General features: G+C 47.1%; 1 protein-coding gene and 1 long non-coding RNA gene across 7 annotated transcripts in view; both read right to left on the bottom strand.

Annotated features, from left to right (window-relative positions):
* The window catches only part of PDE4B (phosphodiesterase 4B), a 294,866-nt gene that overhangs the window by 130,379 nt on the left and 146,556 nt on the right, over positions 1 to 17,931 (bottom strand). The gene's annotated exons all lie outside the window — the stretch shown is intronic.
* Positions 15,826 to 17,931, bottom strand: part of LOC114818266 — a 69,471-nt gene continuing 67,365 nt past the window's right edge. Inside the window, exon 2 of the long non-coding RNA XR_003766119.2 lies at positions 15,826 to 16,254. This is a non-coding gene — a long non-coding RNA (uncharacterized LOC114818266). The remainder of the gene's footprint in view (positions 16,255 to 17,931) is intronic.

Below are 17,931 nucleotides of genomic sequence, written 5' to 3' on the forward strand. Positions count from 1 at the left end.
CTGTATAGATGAAGGAATTGAGGTGTAGAGAAGTTCAGTGACTTACCCAAGGTCACACGGCAGACATATGGCAGAGTCGGGATTAGAACTCAGGTCCTCTGACTCCCAGGCCTGTGCTCGTTCCTCTAGACCACACTGCTTCCCACTGGTCCATTACTGCTTCTACTGAAGCCCTCTAGACTATAAACTCAGAGAAGCAGCATGGCTCAGTGGAAAGAGCACGGGCTTGGGAGTCAGAGGTCGAGGGTTCTAATTCCGACTCTGCCACTTGTCAGCTCTGTGACTTGGGGCAAGTCACTTAACTTCTCTGTGCCTCAGTTACCTCATCTGTAAAATGGGGATTAAAACTGTGAGCCCCACGTGGGACAACCTCATCACCTTGTATTCCCCCAGCGCTTAGAACAGTGCTTTGTACATAGTAAGTGCTTAACAAATACCACCATTATTATTATTATTATTAACTCACTGTGGGCAGGAAATGCATCTATTTATTACTTTATGGTATTCTCCCAAGAGCTTAGTACAGGGCTCTGCACACATCAAGCGCTCAGTAGACACGATCAGCTGGCTGAATACTACTGAATACTCTTGAACAGGGAACATGTCTACCAATTCTGTTATATTGCACTCTCCCAAGTCCTTAGTATACTACTCTGCCCCCAGTAAGCGCTCAATAAATACCATTGATTGACTGAATAATTTACGGCAGGCTAATTACCAATGATCACCCCATTCTCTCTCTTCCCCTTCCCCCTTCATTCTCCCCCCCTGCCCCCTGAACCCCTGTTTTCACTCTCTTGCCCATCTCCCTCCTATCTGCTGCCTTCCCCTCCCCTCCCCCTTCATCACTCTCTCATTCATTCAATAGTATTTATTGAGCGCTTACTATGTGCAGAGCACTGTACTAAGCGCTTGGAATGGACAATTCGGCAACAGAGAGACAATCCCTGCCCAATGACGTGCTCACAGTCTCTCCCTCCCCAGCATTCGCCCCTCCAGCCAGGTCCTGAGGGTGGCAACTGCAGGGGAGCATGGGAATTCTATGGAACTGTACTCTCCCAAGCACTCAGTATGGCACTCTGCACAAAGTTGGGCACTCAATAAATATCACTGATTGATTGAAGCGGTCTGGCCTCTCTGAACAAATGGGAGAGAGACTATTTGACAGACAGAAGCAAAGGATTCTAGGTTCCACAGCCCCTGCTCTCAACTCACTCCACGCATTCCCTCCACCATCAGAATGCCCATCCCAGAATTTCCCAAGAAGAAGAGTGTTTGGCCCTTCTGATCCAGTGTAAATCTTTGTCTGGGGCACGGCCTCAGCACACTGGTTGTGATTCTCCACTGGGAGAAGCAGGTAGGGGGTGGATTATCAAAGGACATTTAGACCTCATTACCTCTTGGAAGTTTCAGAACGAGCTTTGGCTGTTCCTAGCCAGCTCACTAAATCAGGGCACGGCAGCTCACGAGAACACTCTCCACACTAAACTTTGAGACAAACAAAATTGGTGGCGTTTATTGCTTTAATCCGACAAGGAGCATGTCTGCTTGGCGTTATCCTCCAGGTCTCTTAAGGTAAGTAAATCATTCAGTAGTATTTACTGAGCACTTACTGGGTGCAGAGCAGTGTACTAAGCGCTTGGAAGAGTACAATATAATAGAGTTGGTACACATGCTACCCAAAGAGGCTACAGAGTTCACAGTCGACCCTGGAAAACATGCTTTTCCTTATTTTTTAAGGTATTTGTTAACCAGGCACTGTACTTCCCCAAGCACCTAAAATGGAACTCAAGCCAAGGGACTTGGTGAGATAACAGAAATTAATGACCTCCAGAAAAAGTTGCCCCCCGACAAACACCCTGTCAAAAATCCCTTGTGTTTCACAGCTTTCAACCAATCACTTTTACTGAGTGCTTACAGTTTACACAGCACGATACTAAGCACTCGGGCAAGTACAATATAACAGAGTCGATAGACACAGCTCTGGGTGCGAACTATGCGGCTCCAAAATATTTCCTCCCACATCGGAAAAATGCCGGGACCTGACAGGTTTGCACACCGTCTCAGTGAAAAAGATAAAGGGAACAACTCCTTCCTTGAGTTGAACTGAACTATTCTGATCGGCATGGGTCTTCGTCGGATGAATCATCGAAACAAGCTTCACTGAGGAAACACTGAGGCACCGAGGAAAGATGGAGAATCTGTCCCTACATAATCCACTTTCTACAATGGCTTGATACTAGTCACATTTCCAAGAGGCTTTCCCTGATTAAGTCCACTTTTCCCCGGGCTTGATCTCCCTTCTGTGTCATCTATGCACTTGGATATGTGACCTTTGGACAGTTGCTATTCACCCCACTCCCCATCCCACAGCACCTTATGTACATATCTTTAAATTTTATATTATAACATTCATTTATATTAATGTTGGTCTCCCCCTCCAGCCTGGAAGCTCGTTACATGCAGGGAAAGTGTCTGCTAATTCCATTGTATTGTATTTATTCAATAGAATTTATTTCGTTCACATTGAAATTGTACTTTCCCAAGTCCTTAGTACAGTGCTCGGGACATAATAAGCACTCAATAAATACCACTGAGTGATTTTCATGGTTCAGAGGCCTGTTAAGGTTTTCACATTTTTTCAGATATCAGAAAATGATGAAATAAAGAAAGATCTGCCCCGGATCTGAGAGAGGAAGTAACTACCTTTACCTTACCCTGGCCCTGACTCTCCAATTTGGTGAGCTGCCTTGCTGCATTTTTTTTTCCAGTCTCTTCATTTCATTTATGTGCAAGTTTACTAGCCACACCAGACTGGTTTGAAACCTCCCAATGACGTCAATAGGGCAGCGAAATTAGAGCTCAGCTAGACAGCTGCAGTGCGCCGTGTCTACCGAGGTTTTCTTCTTTTCTCTCAGGGTGACATTTGAGACAGATCTCCTCCTGGCACCCCCTCCCCTCTCCTCCAAATCGAAGGTACGTTGTCATTCAAAATGGCAAAAGCTTCCAACCCACAGAGGGCCTGACCCAACCTTCTCCTCCCAGGAATATTTGCGTTCGCTCCAATTAAGGGGATCGTTCGTTCGATGTTTCATCCGACCAGGGCCCATGCTGATCAGAATAGTTCAGTTCAACTCAAGGAAGGAGCTGTTCCCTTTATCTTTTTCACCGGAGACGGTGTGCAAACCCGTCAGAAGTCCCGCGTTTTTCCGATGTGGGAGGAAATATTTTGGAGCCGCGTCAGTATATATCAAATGGGGCCCAAAGGTATTGTTCGATGGTGTTTGCCTTTTGTTAGTTTTCTCTTTCAGTCCCAAGTGCAAACCCAAAAGCCGGATGACTTTTCCAATTTAAATCTGAAACAACAAAGGGAAAATGACATCCTCGCTCCGAGCATTACTGTTCCCTTCTTTTCTTTTTATTTCTGAAAAGAAGCCCTGGTTTGCCCCGGGTTAGGTGTTGAGCATCTAGGGCATTGATTTCTCACTATTTTTCAACTCGGTCCTAACTTCAGCATCGTTTTACCAAATGATCATGATCTCAACCAATCAATGGTGTTTCCAGGGCACCTCCTAAGAGCGAAGCGCTCTCCTGAAAGCCAGAGCTAGACACATATTTCCTGCCCTCGAGGAGCTTGCAATCCAATGGGGGAAGACAGGCAGAAATTACTGACAAGTAAAAACTTGTCTGCTGCGTGATCTGAAGCAAGTCACTTCACTTTTCTGTGCCTCAGTTACCTCATCTGGAAAATGGGGATTAAGACTGTGAGCCCAATGGGGGACAGGGGCTGTGTCCAACCTGATTTGCTCATACCCACTCCATAGTGCTTAATGTATATCCTAAAAAAAAAAAAAAAGTGGGCCCAACAGAAAGACCAAAAATACAAAGAGAAATGCAGGGAGTCTCCTTAAAATGGGATGGCTGATTTTTTTGAAAACCTCACGTCAGGAGAATAGCGATAGAGTAACCACTGAGTGGACACAGAGAGTTGGGTTAGGAGGCATAGATGGATCAAAGTTCTCCTAACAACTGATGGTTTTTGCTACAAATTCCTATACAACATTAGCTCTGATAGCAGGCAGCCAACCCAGGCGAGATCGAGCAGAACGGAGGAGAGTGTAATGGAGTGGGGAGTGCTCGTTGTGGGCAGGGAATGTGTCTACCAACTCTTATCTTGGACTCCCCCAAACACTCAGTACAATGCTCTGAGCTTAGTAAGCACTCAATTAATACCACTGATAGATTGATTGAGAGACAAACAAGGTCCCACCACAGAGCAGTAACAATAACAGCATTTAACTGAACGCCCAACTCCTTCCGTTATTTCTCCTGTCCATCATTGTTGGGTTTTTTCTTATGGTATTTGCTAAGTGCTTACTGTGTGCCAAGCACTGTTCTAAGTGCTGGGGTAGATACGATATAATCAGGTTGGACACAGTTCATGTCCCACATGAGGCTCACAGTCTTAATCCCCATTTTACAGATGAGGGAACTGAGGCCCAGAGAAGTGAAGCGACTTGCCCAAGGTCCCACAGCAGACAAGTGGTAGAGCCAGGATTAGAACCCAGGTCCTTCTGACTCTCAGGGCCGTGCCCTATCCACTAGCCAACATGACCTCCTGAGGATTTCCATCTCCAAACTGAGCCAGGCTGGAATTCTCAGCCAGAACACAACCAGGTAAGACTAGACGGCAGGGACATTGAGAATCATTAATGTCTAAGCGCTAACCAAATTGGCCAAGGCCGAAGGACATGGAAAACGATTAGATCCAGACGGTTCTGCGTGGTCTGCATCTCTGCACAAGCCTCTATGTCCCAGTTATCCACATTCGATTTGCCATTATTTACGTCCTGCAGCAGACCCTGCCTTTCCGCAAACTTAAGGTCTATTGCCTCTCTCAGGGAGCAGGGGGATGGGAGTGGGAGTATGAAGGGCCACCTTTATGAATCACCTAATAATAATAATAATAATAGTTTCAAGCACTCTTCTAAGCACTGGGGAATATACAAGGTAATCAGGTTGGACACAGTCCCTGACCCACACAGGAATTCACAGTCTCAATCCCCGTTTTACAGATGAGGTAACTGAGGCCCAGAGAAGGGAAGTGACTTGCCCTAGGCCTCACAGCAGAAATGTGGCAGAGTCAGGATTAGAACCCAGATCCTTCTGACTCCCAGGCCCGGGCTCTATCCTCTAAGCCACGCTGCTTCACCCTGAGTCGACAACAAAGACCACATTCTCAGAAGTATACAATGTCTGTCTTTCTGTTAATGCGTGACGGCCTGTAAAAGGGTTCTTTTCTATTTCTTTTTTTAATGGTATTTGTTAAGCGCTTCCTGTGTGTCGGGCACTGTACTAAGCGCTGGGGTAGATACAAGAGAAGCAGCATGGCTCAGTGGAAAGAGCCCGGGCTTGGGAGTCAGAGGTCATGAGTTCAAATCCCGGCTCTGCCCCTTGTCATCTGTGAGACGGTGGGCAAGTCACTTCACTTCTCTGGGCCTCAGTTCCCTCATCTGTAAAATGGGGGTGAAGACTGTGAGCCTCACGTGGGACAACCTCATTCCCCTGTATCTACCCCAGCACTTAGAACAGTGCTCTGCACGTAGTAAGCGCTTAACAAATACCAACATTATACAAGATAATCAGGTTGGACGCAGCCCACGTCTCTCTGAAGCTCGTTACGGGCAGGGAATGTGTCTGCTAATCCTGCTGTATTGTACCCTCCCAAGTACTTAGTCCAGTGCTCTGCGCATAGTAAACACTCAACAAATACAACTGATTGATGGGGCTCACAGTCTTAATTCCCATTTTACAGATAAGGTAACTGAGGCACAGAGAAGTGAAGTGACCTGCCCACAGTCACACAGCAGATAAGAGGAGGACCCGGCATTTCAATCCATAACCTTCCTCTCCCTTCCAGGGGCCAGTCAGCCCCATTACCCTAAATGATTTTCGCTTCATTATCAGCAGAGCTTAGCAATGGAGCTCGTCTCAGGGGAAAAAGAAAAAAAGACAAAACCCACGAACGCCATCCATTGCATTAACTCCACTAGCTAAAGAGAGATGTCTTTTTCTTTTATTTTTTTTCTGGGAATGGTCCGAATTGGCAAGAAAGAATCATGTGATTGTTCAGCATTGGTGTTCGCATCAAAGCCCAGCACTTTCTCCGGGAACAGAGGCAAGCTCACTCCAACAGAACAGTCATTGTTTTTCAGAAAGCCCTCCTTGTGCATAGGAAAACATTTGCCCTTCCACTGCAAAACACTGTGTACAGAGTAAAAGTCACTCTCTCTTTCTTTCTGTCTCTCCTTCTTCCCTCCCCCGACCCCCAGGCTTCACTCAGGACCCTCGGCCGCCCGCGGAGGAATCAAGAGACCCCGCAAGCAGAAGATGTTACTGCAGTAGCTTCACCCAGCCTCCTCCCAGGCAACGAGGCAGACGCTCTCGCAGGGCAGGCCTCGCGGGGCTGCTTCCATCCCAAAGCCCGGGGAGTTTGTTGTCCGGACTCCGATCTGTCCCAGTTTCTAGCCGTCGCCTTGGCCTTCGGCGGCAGCGGCAAGTTTAGTGTCTCTTAATCGTTCTACATATCTCCCAAGAGAAGGAGGAGGCGGAATTGAGAAGCAGCATGGCTTAGTGGAAAGAGCAGGGACTTGGGAGTCAGAGGTTGTGGGTTCTAATCCCGATTCCGTCACCTGTCTGCTGTGTGACCTTGGGCAAGACACAACTTCTCTGTGCCTCAGTTCCCTCATCTGTAAAATGAGGATTAAGACTGTGAGCCCCCCATGGGACAACCTGATTGCCTTGTATCTACCCCAGCGGTTAGAGCAGTGCTTACATATAGTAAGCGCTTAACAAATATCATCATTATTATTGAGGACTGAAATCCATTCCCCAGAACCCCTTTTGTCTGCAGGTGGATAGGGAGCCCCTCCGCCTTCCAACTAGCTCTGGACAAGGTAAGAGAATGATGATAATGGTATTTGTTAAGCGCTTACTATGTGTTAAGCACTGTTCTAACCATTGGGGTAGATAGAAGCTTATCAGGTTGGTCACAGTCCCTGCCCCACATGGGGCTCAGAATCTTAATTACCATTTTACTGATGAGGGAACTGAGGCACAGAGAGGTTAAGTGACTTGCCCTAGGTCACACAGCAGACCTATGGCAGAGCCAGGATTAGAACCCACGTCCTCTGACTTCCAAGCCTGGGCTCTTGCCACTAGGGCACGGTGCTTCTCTGCTCCCGCCTGGAGGGTCTGTGGTAGGAAGAAGCATTTATACAACCCTAAGACCAAACCCCAGGAGTCCTAACGCTTACCTCGTGCTCAAGGCAGAGAAGCAGCATAGAGCTCGGGCTTAGGAGTCAGACATGATGTGTGTTCTAATCTTGGCTCTGTCGCCTTTCTGTTGTGAGACCTTGGGCAAGTCACTTCACTTCGCTGTGCCTCAGTTACCTCATCTGTAAAATGGGGGTTAAGACTATGAACCCCATGCAGGGCAGGGACTCTGTTCAATCTGATTAACTTGTATCTAACCCAGCACGTAGAACGGTGCTTGATGCATAGAAGGTGCTTAACAAATAGCACCATTGTTGTTGTTTATCAGAACCAGATTACTAATCAGGCACAACCCCCAAAAGTACTGGGTATACTTTAAAAAAAAAAATCCCACAAAAAACAAGAAAAAACTCTTGCAGGCTTTCACATCTTGACTCGAAAAGCAGGAACTGAAAATGCTCCTCCACGTAAAAGCTTGAAAATGACTTTCCACCTCGAGGAGGCCAAGAAAGCCCAAAGCCCCAGTGAGCCATGAATTTCCCTGAAGATGCACAAAGCAAATCCCCAGATCTCAAAGTCTTAACTAGCAGGGCTCCCTCCCAAAGTAGGTAACGGGTGTAGAGGAGACATCAATCTTTACTGGGCACTTTCTGTGTCCAGGGCACTGTACAAAGCCCTTCGTAGAATAGATGTAAAATGAAGTATTATGGTTGGGTTTACATTTTTCTTGGCTGACGTGAGAATAATGTCAAAATTAAGGAGGAGTGTTCAGCTGAAATAGAGCAAACTACCAGTGGCATTGTTTCTGGGAAAGCAAATATAAGGGTGGTAATTCTAAAATGAATTCCTAATTTGCAGTCACAGATAGCCTACTCATTTTATGGTCCAATTCTCTTTCAATATACTGTATTTCATCGGTTTTAGAGTCCCACAGATCAATTTGGAGGGGGGGGTCAGAGAAGGGGCTCTATTTAAAGCATTTGTTTTCTGCTGTTTTCCAATTATCAATCGATTAAATTCCTGTATTCCAGCAAGTACGAAGTTTTAACCAGCTGATAGGGTGATGATTTGTGCCAGCTGGATTCTTCAGTCACTCAAGTGTCATGCAGACTGTTAGCTTCTTGAGGGCAGGGCCTGGGCCTATTACCTCTTCTGTACTCTCCAAGGAGTAGTAATAAATCCATTATTATTAATAATAATAATGGTAATTAATAACAATTTATCATTATTAAGTCTGTGAGCACCACGGGGGACAGGGACTGTGTCCTACCTGATGTGCTTGTATTGACCCCCAGGGCTTAGTTCAGTGCCTGGCACATAGTAAGTGCTTAAGAAATACCACAGTTATTATTGTTGCTGTTGTTGTTGTTGTGGTATTTGTTAATCGTCTACTATGTGCCAGGCACTGGACTAAGTGCTGGGGTGGATGAAAGGTTGTCAGGTTGGATATATGGGGCTCTCAGTCTTAATCCCCATTGTGCAGATGAGGTAACTGAGGCCCAGAGAGGTGAAGTGACTTGCCCTAGGTCACACAGTGGACAAGTGGTGGAGCCGGGATTGGAACCCAGGTCCTTCTGACCCCCAGGCCCGGGCTCCAGCCATTAGGCAATCTGCATGTATTGAGCAACTCTTGGGGGCAACACACTGGACTATGGGTTTGGGAAAGTGCAACCAGACACATGCTCTGCCCACAAAAAGATCCCCTTCCAGAGGGGGACCCAGATAATAATAATAATAATAATAATTTGTTAAGCGCTTACTATGTGCCAAGCACTGTTCTAAGCGCTGGGGTAGTCACAAGGGAATCAGGTTGTCCCACGTGGGGCTCACAGTCTTAATCCCCATTTTACAGATGAGGTAACTGAGGCACTGAGAAGTTAAGTGACTTGCCCAAAGTCACACAGCTGACAAATGGCCGAGGCGGTATTTGAACCCATGACCTCTGACTCCAAAGCCCATGCTCTTTCCACTGAGCCATCCTGCTTCTCTATACAAGTACTTAGAAACCCCCAAAATGAGTGCTTCGTATAGCCTTCCGCGCAAGGTAGAAGCACTCAATAAATACTACCGATCAATTTCGACGCTGGGCAGAGCCCTGCCTGATTCAGGATATACCCAGAACCAGGACTGGCTTTGAGCTGTCGCGTCATCCAGGTTTCCCGGGTATCCTGCCTCCCACAGATCCATTCCCAGGAAAGCCGCTGAGGTGAGACGCAGGTTGGCTTTTCCCAGAAGCCCTCAGAGGGGCCTTGGATCCAGTGCTCGGCTGACTCACCTGAGCAATCAATCAAACGTCCGGGCTTATTTATCCATCGATGATGTCACTCTCCTATGAATCAGTGCCTTATCATGGCAGGAGAGTTTGCGTATGCTAATGAAGCTTAGAGCTGTGCCACTGAGAGATATTCTCTCACCAGGGTTAGCCAGAATGGAAAAAGGTCCATGCCAAAGCATCAAAGTTGGTTCACTTCTTCTAGGCAGCAGCGGCACGGGAAAGAATCAAAGTTGGATGATCAAGTGATCAACATCTTGATCAAAGACAGCAGCGGAGACTCAAGTTTTTACTCTGTGGAAGAAGGCAACGGTAAACCACTTCCTTATTTCACCAAGAAAACTTTACGGATGAAATCCATAAAGTCATTATGATTCGGAAGCCACTCGACGGCATTTGATGATGATGTCAAGGTGTAGTGGATAGGGTCCAGGTTCGGGAGTCAGGAGGTCATGGGTTCTTATCCCAGCTCTGCCACTCGTCCGCTGAGTGACCTTAGGCAATTCACTTCACTTCTCTGTGCCTCAGTTACCTCAACTGTAAAATGGGGAATAAGACCGTGAGTCCTATGCGGGACAGGGATTGTGTCCAACCTGATTTGCTGGTATCCACACCAGCGCTGAAGTACAGTGCCTGGCACAGAGTAAGTGCTTAACAAATATCATTATTATTATTATTATTATTCCTAGTTTACTGTATGTCTTTGGGCAAGTCACTTGCCCTGTCCTGGGTTTTGGCTTCTTCCTCTGCAAAATAGGAAACATTCTACCTTCTTCTCCCTAACTCTCGTCAACATTGCCACGATAAGATGACATTGTTGATGGGAAGGGTTTTGAGGAAAGAAAAGAAAGAATTCTGCTATAATTAGGGTTATTACCATCACCATCTTCACTGCCCTGATTGTTATTAACACTCCAAGTGGTCCATATGACACCTGGGCCCCATTCGTGAACTGCTAAGAAGCGATTGTGTTCTTAGAAACTGCACTCCCCTGGATTGACTGTCATCAAAACGGGACTAGAAATGACCTCCCTGAAATTAAGTCGGTCTCCTTCTGACGCCCGATGGCCCGGCTGAAGTCCCCGAGATGGGAGAGCCGTTGAAACACGGCAAAATGGACAGGAGACAGAGCCACAGCTGTTGCTGGGAGCCTGTAGGAAGAGTAGTCCTCTTGGGAAGAGTCAAACTCTAAGGGTATTTCAAAAAAATGAAGAGGCTCTGTCTGAAATGCTCATTGTGGGCAGGGAATGGTCTGTTTATTGTTGTACTGTACTCTTCCAAGTGCTTAGTACAGTGCTCTGCACACAGTAAGTGCTCAATAAATAGAACTGAATGAATGAACCAATGCCATCTGTCCTTCGAGGCCATACGATGTAGTACTTTCCCAGTCAATCAAGTCAATCGTATTTATTAAGTTCTTACTGTGTGCAGAGCCCTGTACTAACCCCTTGGGAGAGTACGATATAGCAGACACAATTGCAGCACGGGCCTAGGAGTTAGAAGGTCATGGGTTCTAATCCCAACTCTGCCACTTGTCCGCTGTGTGACCTTGGATAAGTCACTTCACTTCTCTGTGCCTCAGTTCCCTCATCTGTCAAATGGGGATTAAGACTGTGAGCCCTATGTGGGACAAGGTCTGTGTCCAACCCAGATATCTTGTATCCACCCCAGCGCTTAGAACAGTGCCTGGCCCGTAGGAAGCACTTAAATACCATGATTATGATGATTATCCCTGCCCACATCAAGCTAGAGGAGAGAGATGGGGAATCTCAAATGCCCAGATTTGGAGACCCAGGATCCGCAGATGATTTGTGGAACTCCATGACTCTGCCCCCCATCTGAGTCACCAGCAGGACCACACTGTCCGCGGATGAAAGTTGGGAGACCACCGTGGCCAGCAGACCGCTAGACTGTAAGCTCCTTGAGGGCAGGGAATGAGTCTGTTTACTGTTATACTGTCCTCTCCCAAGACCTCACTACAGTGCTCTGTACATAGTAAGCGCTCAATAAATATCATTGACTGACTGACCGGTAGGCGCGGACAGAAGTGACTCCATGAGAGGATTGTGTGAGAGAAGCCAAATCAAGTAGTGCCAGGCCCTGCAGAAATCACATGCAACAGTCTAGAACTTCTAGACTGGAAGTTCCTTATGGGCAGGGAACATATCTACTAACTGTTATGTTATAGTCTCCCAAGCACTCGGGAAGAGAAATGGGTGGGGGGGAGGTTCCTGGGACAGCTGATTCAGAGGTGCCCCCGCCCCACATCATACCACTGATGGGCAAGAGATGGTTCTGGGGGCAAAAGAGTGGAAGCTAGACTATGAGCTCACTGTGGGCAGGGACTGTCACTGTATACTGTATTGTACTTTCCCAAGTGCTCAGTACAGTGCTCTGTACACAGTAAGCGCTTAATAAATGCGATTGAATGACTAAATGAATGAGAGTGGAAAGAGAGAAGGTGGCAATGCAGGCTCATGATGTTTTTAGTCAATTCGGTGATGAGGACCGTTAGGCTCTCGGCTTTAGTGCATTTATCGAGTGCTTATTGTGTGCCGAGTACTGTAAAGAATGTGTTATCTTGGAGCAAATAAGGCCATTCAAATCTGGTGGAATCTCACCTGCTTCACCCAGGTTCACGGAGCCACAGGACAAACTGGGTGGTAGGCAGATATGTGAACCCAGAAAGCAACTGGATCAGAAGGTCCTGGGAGTCAGAAGAACCTGGGTTCTAAATCTGGCTCTGCCACTTTGTCTGCTGTATGACCTTGGGTGAGTCACTTCACTTCTCTGGGCCTCAATTAACTCACCCATAAAATGGGGATTGAGAACGTGAGCCCCGAGTGAGACAGGGACTGTGTACAACCTGATTTGCTTGTACAGTGCCTGGCACTTAGTAAGCATTTAACAAATACCATTTATATAAGGTCTGCCACGGTGCAAAAAAAGGCCCATTTATCCATCACTGGCTGTGAATCAAGGACGGACAAGTCTTTATTGTTCTGACTGGTTAACATCCGTTCATTCAGTGCTGTTCTCATTCAAAAGAATGAAATGTACTATGCTCTACTCCCCTTTTTAATGGTATTTGTTCAGCGGTTACTATGCGCCCGGGCTCTGTACTAAGCACTGGGGTAGATAAAGGCTAATCAGGGTGGGCATAGTCCCTGGCCCACATGGGGCTCACAATCTCAATCCCAATTTTACAGATGAGCTGAGGCATAGAGAAGTGAAGTGAAGTGATGAATGTGGCCTAATGGATAGAGCATGGGCCTGGAAATCAGAAGGACCTGGGTTCTAATCCCGACTCCACCAGTAGTCTGTGTGACCTTGCTCAAGTCACTTCACTTCTCTGTGCCTCAGTTACCTCATCCGTAAAACGGGGATTAAGACTGTGAGCCCCACAGGACTAAGACTGTGGACTCCACATGGGACAGGGACTGTGTCCAATCTGGTAAACTTGTATCTACCCCAGCGTTTAGTGTGGTGCTTGGCACATAGTAAGCACTGAACAAATACCATCATCAATATTATGATGATGATATTATTATTAAATTTCAGAGCTGAGTTTAGAACCCAGGTCCTAATTGTATTTGTTGAGCGCTTACTGTGTGCGGAGCACTGTACTAAGCGCTTGGGAAGTACAATTCAGCAACAGAGACAATCCCTGCCCACCACAGACTTCTGATTTCCAGGCCCGTGCTGTATCCACTACACCATGCTGCTTCTCAGATTGTTAGATTGTAAGGTCCTTGCAGGCAAGGATCATCACTCAGTCAATCTCCTGTACCCTCCCAAATTAGAGAAGCAGCGTGGCTCAGTGGAAAGAGCCTGGGCTTGGGAGTCAGAGTTCATGGGTTCGAATCCCGGTTCTGCCACTTGTCAGCTGCGTGACTGTGGGCAAGTCACTTCACTTCTCTGTGCCTCAATTCCCTCATCTGTAAAATGGGGATTAACTGTGAGCCTCACGTGGGACAACCCGATGACCCTATATCTACCCCAGCGCTTAGAACAGTGCTTCGCACATAGTAAGCGCTTAACAAATACCAACATTATTATTATTAAATGCTCTGCAAACAGTAAACAGTAAATCCTTGAGAACAGGGATTGTTTCCACTAGCAGTATTGCCCTCTCCCAAGTGTTTAGCACAGTGAGCTGCACACAATAGGCACTCAATCCTATTAATTGATTGATTCCTAATAATAGCTAGCCTCATTCCACACATTACATTATTAAGCAACTTCCACTGATTACACTGAAACATTATTTTTTGGGAAGCCGTACATTTTGAATTCCTCCATTAAAAGAGCCTGCATCCTTCAGGTGGTCATATGGTGAAGGAAAACAAATGCTGTGAGTCAGTATAATGGAAATGTTAAAATCAGTGGTGTTTACCGTGGCTTTACCGTGCCAGTATTTCAGGGTAACGTTTGCACTGATGGGAGGCAGTGCCTTCTAAGTGGAAAGACCACAGATCTGAGAGGCAGAAGATTCACATCCCAGTCCCAGCTCTGCAGCTGGCTTGCTGTATGATCTTGGTCGTCACTTGTCCTAATGGGGAAGTGACTCCTCCACCCTGTACGCAGTAAGCACTCAAAAAATGCCACCGATTGATTGATTCTGTTATAACTCAAGGGCACTGCCCTAGAAATCTCTCTTTAAACAACTTCCATTTAAACCATCTTGTAAACAGAAAATGGAGGTATCTTTGGGTGTTTAAGGAAACGTGACGCATCGTTTGAGGCCTGAGTTTCCCTTGAAATCTATATTCTTTCAATTAAAGAACTGTGCGAGGGATTAAAAAAAACCACTACGCTTTCTAGTCAAACACTTAACAGCAGAGAAAAAACCATAATTTATTCTTAACACTCAAATCTCGAATGGTGTTCAGCGATTCATTATTACAGTTCTTGCTCTAACAAGGAAACCAAGAAACGAGACATTCAGAGCTAGAATTTATGCCTGTGTTAAAAATATTTTCCCTAAGCTGACAGTTTTACCAAAACATCTGCTTCCCCGTTCAGAATTCTGCGCGACTAAGTACCTGTTGCTCTGTGGGATTCCAAATGACACCGTTCCCCGGCTCCTTCCCTCGGACGGCCAATCAATCGCAAGCACCTACTGTATCCGTGACTGACGTCCGTGGGGCGAGTTGTTCACGTTCGACATCTTCCGAGATGGAACGCGGTCTTTCGCCCCTCAGGAACTTGGCTCAGTTTTCATCCATTCCCATTTCCTCCCCGTTTACGTGCTCGCCCAAATTTCTGATCCCCATTCTCTCCCTCTCTGCTGCCAGGGGTTGGCATCTTGGGTGTCAATTCAGACGCCCTCTGGCACTCACATGAAGAGTAGGCGCTAAGGACATTAGCTATGGTCTTCCCGCACCCTTTTGGGGGCAGGGTGATTTTGGGTGGGCTCTGCCACCAGTGAGCCCACTCGATCCCCTCTCCCCGTCCAGTGACCAGGGATAGTCGGGCCCCTTAGGCAGTGAGGGATGCCGGGCTCTCGACAATAGCTACAAGCAGCAGCATGGTGTAGTGAATAGAGCACGGTTCTGGGGGCCAGAAGGTCATGGCTAATCTAATCTTGGCTCCACCACTTCTCTGCTGGGTGACCCTGGGCAAATCACTTCACTTCTCTGGGTCTCAGTTCCCTCATCTGTAAAATGGCAATTGAGACTGAGTCCCTCACGGGATAGGGCCTGTGTCCAACTTGATTTGCTCAAATCCACCCCGGCGCTTAGTACAATGCCTGGCACATAGTGACTGCCGAACAAATACCATTGTTATTAGTATTACTACAAGGAGCTGACGGCTGTGGGGTCACCCGGCTGACTGGCTTGCCAACATACGGCTCTGTGTGATGTGGGATTTCCTCACAGGCCTCAACCGCAACGGGGGCGGTAACCTTGGCCCGAGGAGGAGGTTCTGGGGTGTGGAGGGAAGGCAGCAAAACCTCACAAGGTCTAGAGTGGCGCTGGAACAGATCTGGGGCAGTGCCAGGCAGGAGGCTCCTGACACCAAGCCTGCCTTCCTCATCTGCCTCCTGGGCAAGACTCTTGGGCCTGTATTCTATCCACTGTGCCACGCTGCTTCTCTAAGTTCCAAGAAAGTAGAACTTTAGCAGGGACTCTGTGCTGTCATGGGCCCCACCTCCTGAGCTGTGCTTAAAAGTCACGAGGAAGTGCAGCGACGAGGAATTAATGCTAAGTGCCCCAAAACACGGCAGGCTGCCCATCAGCCACCCAACAGCCTGAAAGACACCAAAACAACCCAGGTTGAGCAAGGAGGAGCGTTTAATACTGAGTCACGCTTCCACGCAGGAAGCGTGTCTTCCATCGGCTGCCTGCCATCTGCAATCTGGGATGTGATGGACAGCCAGGCAGGACAGATAAGAACCCGACACGCATCAGCGCTGCCTTCGTTTCACTAATTGTGATCATCCTCGGTGCAATTTTAGATGACAATGTACCAATTATTGGGATGAGAAATCGCTCTGCATGTTAAAACACGACTCATTTGGCTCCGCTCTTCTGCGGCGATTTTTAAACTGGACGAAGTGGGGAGAGAAACGTTCGGTTTTGCAATCCCTTGCTCTCGGAGGTCAGGGGCTGAAGCCTGAAGCCGGAAGGTTCTCGGCTCAAAGCAGAACAAAGGAATCGCCTTTTCATCCGGCAGGTGGGTAGCAGATGGAAGTCTTCCCCAGGCTGGAAATATCAGTCGTTTAAGAAATCTTTGGACAAATTCAGGCAAACAATACCTAACGAATTCACTGAGGAAAGAGTTAACGATGTTGGATGCTCCATCCCTAAACTTCTTTTTTTAAAAAAACGGTATTCGTTAAGCACTTACTGTGTGCCAGGCACTGTACTCAGGAACAGGATAGGTACAAGGTTGTCAGATTGAACACAGTCCATGTCCCACATGGGGCTCACAGTCTTAATCCCCATTTTACAGATGAGGGCACTGAAGCACAGAGAAATTAAAGTGACTTGCCCCAGGTCACACAACAAATAAGTGGGCGAGCCAGGATTAAAGCCCAGGTCCTTCTGACTCCTGGACCCGGGCTCTTTCCACTAGGCCACGCTGCTTCTCAACTTTAAGGATAGATGTCCAGGAGGGCAATGCCAGATGACATCGCACAATCCTCCAGCACATTCCCGCTGTCACTTTCAGAAACAGAATCTCCAAACCTCGAGTGACATTGTTTATGGTCACCCAAGTCCTTTTAAGATTCAGCCTGGATAGACGGCAGACTTTAATACTTGATATTCAAAGTCAGTTTCTTTACAGTCTTTCAGAGGCGGTATTAGTCCAGTTCACTAATTAGTGCTCACACCCCAGATTCCCATAGAAATGAAGTCTGTTCGTGGTCTCTTGAGGCAGAGGTAATCAATACTGCCAATATTCTCCTATTAAGTTCATGGATTTTCTGTCCTTTCATTAGCATCAAGTGATTCTGTTTTATTCTTGCAGTGTCTCCCCCTAGTTCTGTCTGCTTAGCCAAGGTGCTAATTTAGTGCTAATGGGAAGAAGGGGGATGGCCTTTTGTTTTTTCATTTCTGGTCAACTGGGACTCCACTTGCAGAAATGCACAGAGTTATCTCATTATCTCAACAACATCATGCTCTACTAGGCCAAGCTCACTGGCTCTTGCAGGTTAAACTCCTAGAACACCAAAGGCACCCCCATTTTACAGATGAGGAAACTGAGCCCCAGAAAAGGGAAGTGACTTGGCCAAGGTCACACAGCAGACAAGGGGCAGAGCAGAGATTAGAACTCATGATCTTCTGACTCCCAGAAGACTGTTTGAATGCAGCCTTTGAACTCAGAGTTCTCCAGTCATAACAGGAGACAGCACTGCTTAGTGGAAAGGGCAAGGGTCCGGTCAGGGGTTGGTGAGGAGAGATATGGGTTCTAGTCTCACCTCTGTCCCTGCCTGGCTGGGAGACCTCAGGTGAGCCGTTTAATCTCCCTGTACCTCAGCTGCCTCCCCAGTAAAATGGGAATAAAATGGGCCATGGGGATGACAAAAATGAGCAGTAGTAGCTGGGATAGCATTTATTGGAAGCCCAGTGATACAAGGCACTGTACTAATAATTATTAATTATGGTATTTGTTAAGCGCCTATTATTATTGAGAAGCAACATGGCTTAGTGGAAAGAGCATAGGCTTGGGAATCAGAGGTCAGGGGTTCTAATCCCAGCTCCGCCACTTGTCAGTTGTGTGACTTTGGGCAAGTCACTTAACTTCTCTGTGCCTCAGTTACCTCATCTGTAAAATGGGGATTAAGACTGTGAGCCCCACTCGGGTCAGCCTGATAATCTTGTATCTCGCCCAGCACTTAGAACAGTGCTTGGCACATAGCAAACCCTTAACAAATA

The sequence above is a fragment of the Ornithorhynchus anatinus genome, chromosome 18, assembly GCF_004115215.2.
Source record: "Ornithorhynchus anatinus isolate Pmale09 chromosome 18, mOrnAna1.pri.v4, whole genome shotgun sequence".
NCBI classification, from domain to species: domain Eukaryota; kingdom Metazoa; phylum Chordata; class Mammalia; order Monotremata; family Ornithorhynchidae; genus Ornithorhynchus; species Ornithorhynchus anatinus.